Consider the following 8,066-nt stretch of genomic DNA (forward strand, 5'->3'; position numbering starts at 1 on the left):
TCTAGTCGGGAGTGGTGCTGACTGAAAACAGATGATTTGGAGCGATTCGCGCGCCATCTGTTGGTCATTCTAAGGACTTATTGAACTACCCTCGTACATAAAACCGATACCTTCTCATTAGGATGAGAATGTAAAAATCGGTCGATATTTTTTGGCTGATCAACGTTTGTCCATTCATTTTGCTTCTTACCTTGTATCATTTTTCAAAATATTTAATATATTATTTTTTATCTTTTCATTTATTCAAACAATAACTACTCGTCCCATGAAAAAATTCTTGTTCACAAACTTTTTTATCTTTTTTGAATTAGCAACTTTTCTCTATTTACTTTTTATATAGCTTGTGTCTTTTCTCATCCAAAAATTCATTTACATTTTTTATGATTAAAACTAAAACTACGTGTTTAATAAAAAATAGTTACTAAGAAATTGGCCGGGGGGGGGGGGGTAACAACTTCTGTCTAATTATTTCTTCCGTAGCTTGTGTCTTTTTTCTAAGATTTTTTTTCATTTATAATGTTTTTTAACGCATAAAACGAAAACTACGAATCCCACCAAAAAAATTATTTATAACATCGCTCTTTTTCGGGTAAACAAATTTTGTTTTATTATTTTTTTCTTCAACTTGCGTCGTTTGCCCAAAAATTTAATTTTTTCAAGTTTAATGTTGTTTCCTTACGGATAAAATGAAAACTATGTTTTCTATAAAAAAATTGATCCATACAAAATTTGCCGATCTTTTTTGTATACACAATTTTTGTAAATTAATCTTTTTCTTATCTTGTTAATCATCATACATAGAATTTTTAAATCTTGAAAAAAAAATTGTCTCAAAAATATTCAAAACCCTCTAACTTCTCAAATGTTTATCCAAAACAGCTGGATACCGAATTTGTACTTTAGTTTCCGATACTGAAAGCGTGAACCAAAGTACAGTCTCATAGATTATTTTTTCAAAAGTTATTGTGCCTACAGACAGACATACATACGGATGCACACATTCGCAAGAACGTGTGTTTCGGGCGCAGAGGTCTCAAGATTTAATATTTCTTGATGCTTATATGTTATATTACACTATACGTATACGTTCTTGTAGAAAATTTACATGCACTTCATTTGTCTCGAGACAAAAAAGTTGCACTTTTTGTCACTTTCGATGTAAACACAAAAACCATGTTTTTCAGAAAACAAATTTTTGCAAATTTTCACTGCAACTCGTCGTATTTCACCCAACTCTTAGGAATTATCTAATCAAATTCACAGGCAATCTCTCTTCTAATATTCTACACGGCTATTTGTAGGAATCAGAAAGCAAAACAATTGATCCTAATGACGTTTTTCGATACAAAGACAATGATCTGAGTCATAGTTTTTATCAGATTTAAATAAAAAATAAATACAAACTAAAAATTTAAAGGCAAATAACGCACGATATGGAAAAAAACAGTAGAAGAAAAACTTTGCGTTTTGAATTTTCGAATAAAAGAGCTACAAATTTTTTATTAACCACTTTTTGATAGGACACCTGGTTTTGGTTTTAGTCATAAAAATCACATTATAAGTAACAATGAAAAATTCGTGGGGAAGCGACAAAAGCCACGAAAACAGACTGATAGACAAAAGCCACAAAAACAAACTGATAGACGAAATTTTTTTCACTTAAAAGAGATACAAATTTTTGAAAATGATTTATTACATTCTTAACGTTTATGATTGAGAAAGTATTGGTATTGTCCGAAATTTGACACCACAACATTCAAATTTATAATCAAACGACGCAAAATACGAAAAAGGACTTCAAGAGAAATTACAGCATTTGAAAGATCCTACAAAATTTCTTTTAACGATTTTCAAATAGTCAAAAAGGGGCGTTTCCATTTTTATAAAAAGTTTACCTTGAAACAACCATCAAGGTCATGCTCAAGGTCAATACTAAGGTCACCTACAGGTTCCTTGTTAAAAGTGACTACGGGAATAACCTTGACCTTTGTGAAAAATAGCTGAATTAAGAAGATACAGGCCTGCTCCGCTACTTTTGTAACACCCTGTATATGAAAACGTATGGGGAGCCGAGCGAATTTTGAGCAACAAAAAATTTTCATCGGGAAATTTGTTCAGAAATGTATGTTTTCCACGGAATCAATTATTTAAAATTAATCATTTTTGTCAGTTAAAAAGATATTATTTATAGAAAAAATCCTTATGTTTATTTGTTTATATGAACTGTCTAGACATCCCGCAATGTTAAGCTGCAATACTCGCCTCAAAAATTCAAAACTATCCAAGCTTATGAAAAATATTTTTCCACTTATCCAAAATTTTGGGATGACGAGACACTTCGAAAAACAAATGAGCCTGCCCATAAAATAATAGTCATTATTGGAATTTGTTTATATAACAAGAAATCCTTTCGTTTTATTCTGCAAATTAAGCCTACTCATGCAGATATTATCAAATTGTGCATTGTCTATAAAAATTATTTAAATAGTTGAAAAAGAGCTGCTGCTTTTAATAATCGTGATCGTGCATTAATTTCCCTTATTCTTAATGCAATCCTGTTTTAAGAATTCTTTTATGATGTTTAGAATATGCTAAAACAGTGGATAACTTGTAAAGTTAAATAAAATAAAAAATTAATTGCTAAATAAACAAAAAATATTGTTTTAGATAAAATCAGTTTTCAGCAGTTGCTTGTTATACCTAAAAACCTCACGTTCATTTTAAATGGGGAGATAGCTACATAAAGCAGCTTCGATTCGGTGCTCAAGATCAAGCCTCGAAAGTTGTAAGAAAAACATTAATACATCATCAAATGGTTACTTGGCCAGTCTGCAACTTTTGCGTATGAAAATGGCGGCCGGTTTTCCACGATGTATAAATTTGCCCAAAAAATCAACAAGGTGGCCGCGTCAAATTTGTTTAAAAACATTCTTCAGGTTTCAACTAAGAGCGGTGAAACAATGGCAGAAGTTTAGTCGTTTGGGAAACCCTTGTCAGAAGCGAATCAAAGGTTCCGGAAAACCCCCTCCAAAACTTGATACGGTTCATGCGCCCAGCTTTTTTCCTGACATTCTTCAGACCTTAACTAAGAGCTGTGTGTCAACTTAATTAAATACACAATTGTTCGGTAAACTTGAATGTTGAAATTATCTTTATATATGACATTACAGTTATTTTCAAATTCTACCCCAATTTAAGAAAAAATCATCACGATACGATTAAAACTCGCTGTAAAAGTCCAATTTTTTCTTGCGCGTAGAATTTTAAGGCAGTCGCTCAGTTTTTGCCAGCCAGCATGAGGCGAAGCGGGAGGCTTCTGCCAAGGGTTATCCAAACTACTAAACTTCTGCGATTGTTTTACCGCTCTGAGTTAAAACCTGACGAATTTTTTTAAACAAATTTGATGCGGCCACCTTATTGACTTTTTTGGCAAATTTTACATCGTGGAAAACCTGCTGCCATTTTCATATGCCAAAAGTGCATTCTGCAATAATATACGCAGGCTTAGCAAAATATTTCTGAAAACAAAAGGTTGAAATTTCTTCAATAATTACAAGAGCGATTTCTTTTCTTTAAAATGTTGAAGTATGTGGTTGTTTAAATGAATTTAAAGTATTCTTTAAATTAATTTAAAAAATTGTCAAATGCTTATAAATAACTTTTTTTAATGCCTAATTATGCTAATAATTATTTAGATTAATTTTTTATTTCTTATTTCTCTCCACAACTCATTAAACATATTTTACAAAAATAGAATTCGCACGAAAAAATTACTCATTTTCATAATGATAATTAAAGTTGTAGTGCTATATTATATGTTATTTGTGAGTGTATTAAAGAACTCAGATTGCATGACATTCAAAGCTTTCTCAATTTCAGAATGAAAACCCCTAATTTAAAATTTAAACTTTGAAATAAAAAGCATTACTTTCTCAAAATAGTACAGTCCTTGAATTTATTTTATTATTAAATATACGCAGGGTAACGACTCTACCGGGAAACAGCGAAAGATCGGAAAATGACCAGGGATTTATTTTAAAAATGAATAATTTAATTCAGTTTGGTTGAAAATTAATTCCATCAGCTGAAAATTTGATTTTGAATTTTGGTTTCAAATCATATTTTCTTGTTCAAAATTCAACAATTTTGATCCATATTTCTCTTTGTTAATTGAAAATTATAAATCAAATTTTTCGTTGAGAATCCACATATTTGGTGAAAAACTATTTTCTTGGTAGAAAGTTATCTTTTTCCTTTATAAGTTAATCTTCATGTTTAAACATCCTGGTTTTCAGTCAAAAATACAAGTATTTCAGTTAAATATTGATCATGTTATTTCAAAATTCATCTTTTAGGCTGAACGTTAAGCTCTTTAATGGAAAATTAAATTTTTTTATTCTGACGATTCATAATTATAAGTAAAAATTTATTTTTTGTTTAAAATATAAGCAATTTGATAGAAACCTTGTTTTTTCTTTCATATCAAAAGCAATTTTTTGACGAAAATTCAACTATTTTGTTGAAAATTTGTTTCTTTTTCGGTTGAATTATTATTTTGTTTTTTTATATTCATCTCTTTGCTTAAACATTCATTTTTTGACTAAAAATTTAATTATACAATTTTTCGATGAAAAATTATATTTTTTACTTAAAGATTCATATTTTTTGATAGCAATCAATCTTGTCATTAAAAATTCATCTCGCTGGTCAAATATTTAATTATTCTAATTACAAATTTTACATTTTTTTGAAAATTAATCTTTTTGGTTAAAAATTAATTTTTCTAACTTAAAATTTATTTATTTATTTATGTTTTGGTTGACATTTTATCTTTTTGAGTGGAAATTAATTCTTTTTTGTTAAAAGTTCAACTTTAATTATTTGTTAAAAATTTTTTTTTAACCTTTTGCTCTGTTGTGTTAAAGAGTGGTTATAATGGCCGGGACTTTGCAATCGTCCGCCGAATCGGCAACCTCATATGGATTTAACAGGTAAAGAGATGATATATATTTTATTATTATGACACACACGTGCTGTTTAAATATTTTAAACTTTAAAACCGAGGCTTCTCGGTGCTCGATCGAGATCGCAAGTTTTTTGGAAATAAACGATATTGAGAAAAACAGTTGTTTATGCACTCATTTTTACAGCGAAAAGTTGGCGAAAACGTATGACACATTCGAGAAAAGAGAATGATCGTTGATGATTTTGGTAATAATAAACTTTTAGAAATAACTTTCTTCAAGTTTTTTTCTTAATTCTGCTCACTTATGTGCGTAAACTAAAATAACAGAAGAAAATTAAAAAGTTTCAAAACTTGGTGTAAACTATAATTCTCTAGGTCATTAATTTTTTAAAATACAAAAAATTAAATATGTTTGCGATCCAAAATTTTTCAAATTATTTGTCAATGCCATAATCATTATTTTTCGGAAACATATTAAAAAATCCGCCCTCTAAGTTTAACTCACTGAGAAGTAGGTCACTTAATCCAATCTGTAAGAATTTTCACTAAAAATTAGAGAAATCCTACTAATTAAAATTTAGAAAGAGCATTTGGCTTGTTTTTTAATTGTTTTATTAGTTTTATTCATACATTAATTTGAATTTTGCAGCAAAATCTCTTTTAAACCTCATATTTTCATAAGTTACTATATATATGTATCTCCGTTTACATAGATCATTTAGAAATAAAAGGTATAAAAAGGTATACATGCCAGTGATAGAAAACTCTTTCCTTGAAAAGAAAATTTATAATGAAAATATAAGTCGATAATATTGTTAGAAGACACTGTTATTCAATTTTTTCCGCTGGCAATATCCTTTCCATTTTCCAATAATATCTCACTTTTAATCGACAAGTTGAGCGAACGTGACGCTTTCACTACCTGATGGGACCTTTTAAATTGATCGTTCAGACATCCGCCATTTTTTTTCATTTCAGCTGCTCTTTTTCTATTTGAAGAAGATAATATTACTTTAAAAGATACAGCAACTGTCACTGGATTGTTTTTTAACATTAAAAATGATTATCATATAATTTATTCGATGCACTAGAAAATAATTTCTTATGTCTGACCTGAATTCGCGTTTTCTACTGGAACTACTTTTCCCACTTGCCTTGCGTTTTCTTCTTTGTCGAAATCGCATTCTTTTGGTTACGGATTTTATTATTCATCACCATCACCTATCCAAAAAATACCCATTCTACTAACTAAAATACATAATTGTAAATGTCTTGACATAATGTACCGCTACTACTGGAATTAATTACTATTTTACTCTGTCTGGTAAAAATTATATTTTATACTGTAAATAATTACTGTTGTGTATTGTTTAACTGAAAAAACTTTGCATTCATTAATTTAAAACTTTTTAATTTTGAAATACTATAATTTATAATGTTTTTGAAATAATTAAAGTTTTAAGGTTCACAATATTTAAAATTCTTTCATTTTGACCATTGAAGATGAGTTATTATTTTTCTACGAAAATGCCATTTTTAATTTAAAAATATATCCGATTGTTTTGATATTACATGATATGTTACCTCCTAATTAGTTATATTATTTTAGAAATTTATATTATTTTATGAATCAAATTTAAACAAATTTTGAGGCCTTAAAGTTTATTAAATGCTCAAACAGAAATGTTTCAAATCGGTAGATTTGTGCAGATACTGGATGCTTGGAAACCCTATTCACATCTCTTAAATCTTCTGAATTCTTTTTATAGACTCTGAAATATTATAAAATAACTTAAAATCTTTACAATCATTTAAAATAAACAAAAATCTTTTGAAAAGTCGTAAAATTCTATTTTGTCTGATATTTCCTGAAATCCTGGAAAATGTATTGAAATACCCTGGAAGTTTTTAGAATCCCTCAAAACCATTGAAATCCTTGATAATCTTATCAAATCTTTTTTAAAAATCCCTTGAGATATTTTATAATATCTTAACGCCTTACATGTCTTATAATATTCTTCTAAATCTTCCGAAATGCTAGGAAATTTTTTAAGGCCGGATGAAAAATATTTGAATTCCTTAATATCATAAAAATCTTTGCAAATTCTTAAAAGACATTTTTTATCTTTAAAAAATTACTAGGAATGTTTAAAAATGCCAAGAAATATTTTTAATTCTTGAAAATCTTTCGTAATACGATGAAACTTTGCTGGGTTGTTGAATCTTCCTTGGCATTTTTTAAAATATCCTTAAAGGCAACAGATCCTATAAAATCAAAAAAAATTTTCACATTTTTTTCAAATCCATCTTATGATCTCACGAAATGCAATATCGAGCTGAAAATTTGGAAAATTAAATGAGAAGCACTTAGAAACGTTTGTAAACATTTAGGATAAGATAAACGTTTTTTGGTGCTTTTTATTTAATTTCCCAAATTTTTAACTCCATATCGCGTTTCTTGACGGTGAATTGGATATTTTTTTAAATATTTAAAAAATGTTACGTAACGCTCACATGGCCTTAACATTATAAAAGTTACTGAAAATTCATCAAAAAATTGTTAATGTCCTTTCATTTTTCGGAATTCTTTAAAATACCCTAAAATACTTTTAATTCTTTGAAATCCTTTTAAATTTTGAAAATTCTTTAGAATCTTTTTTAAATACCCAAAAATCTATAATATCCTTAAAAATCTTTTCTAATTTTTAAAGCCCTTTAAGATCTCTCAATTCTCATAACTAAATTCTCTAAAATCAATTGCAATATTTCCTATGATACCATTTGCAGTTCTGGGAAATCAATTCTTCACATTCTTCACAAAGTTTTAAAATCCTTAAAATTACTCGAATCTTCGAAAATCTTATGAAATTCCTTCAGAATCCTTTGAAATATTTATAAATCTTGAAAATCTTTGAAATCCCTTTAAATCGTTTTCAATAATCTGAAATCTTTTAACTTAGAAGAACCATTCTATAATTAATTATTAATCCGTTAAAAATTACTCGAAATCACATAAGAATCCTTGAAAAACGAACAAATTCTATTAAGTACCTTGGAATCATTGGTCGGTTAATGAAACACACTGCGCTTCCAACCCTAA

The sequence above is a fragment of the Belonocnema kinseyi genome, chromosome 7, assembly GCF_010883055.1.
Source record: "Belonocnema kinseyi isolate 2016_QV_RU_SX_M_011 chromosome 7, B_treatae_v1, whole genome shotgun sequence".
NCBI lineage: Eukaryota > Metazoa > Arthropoda > Insecta > Hymenoptera > Cynipidae > Belonocnema > Belonocnema kinseyi.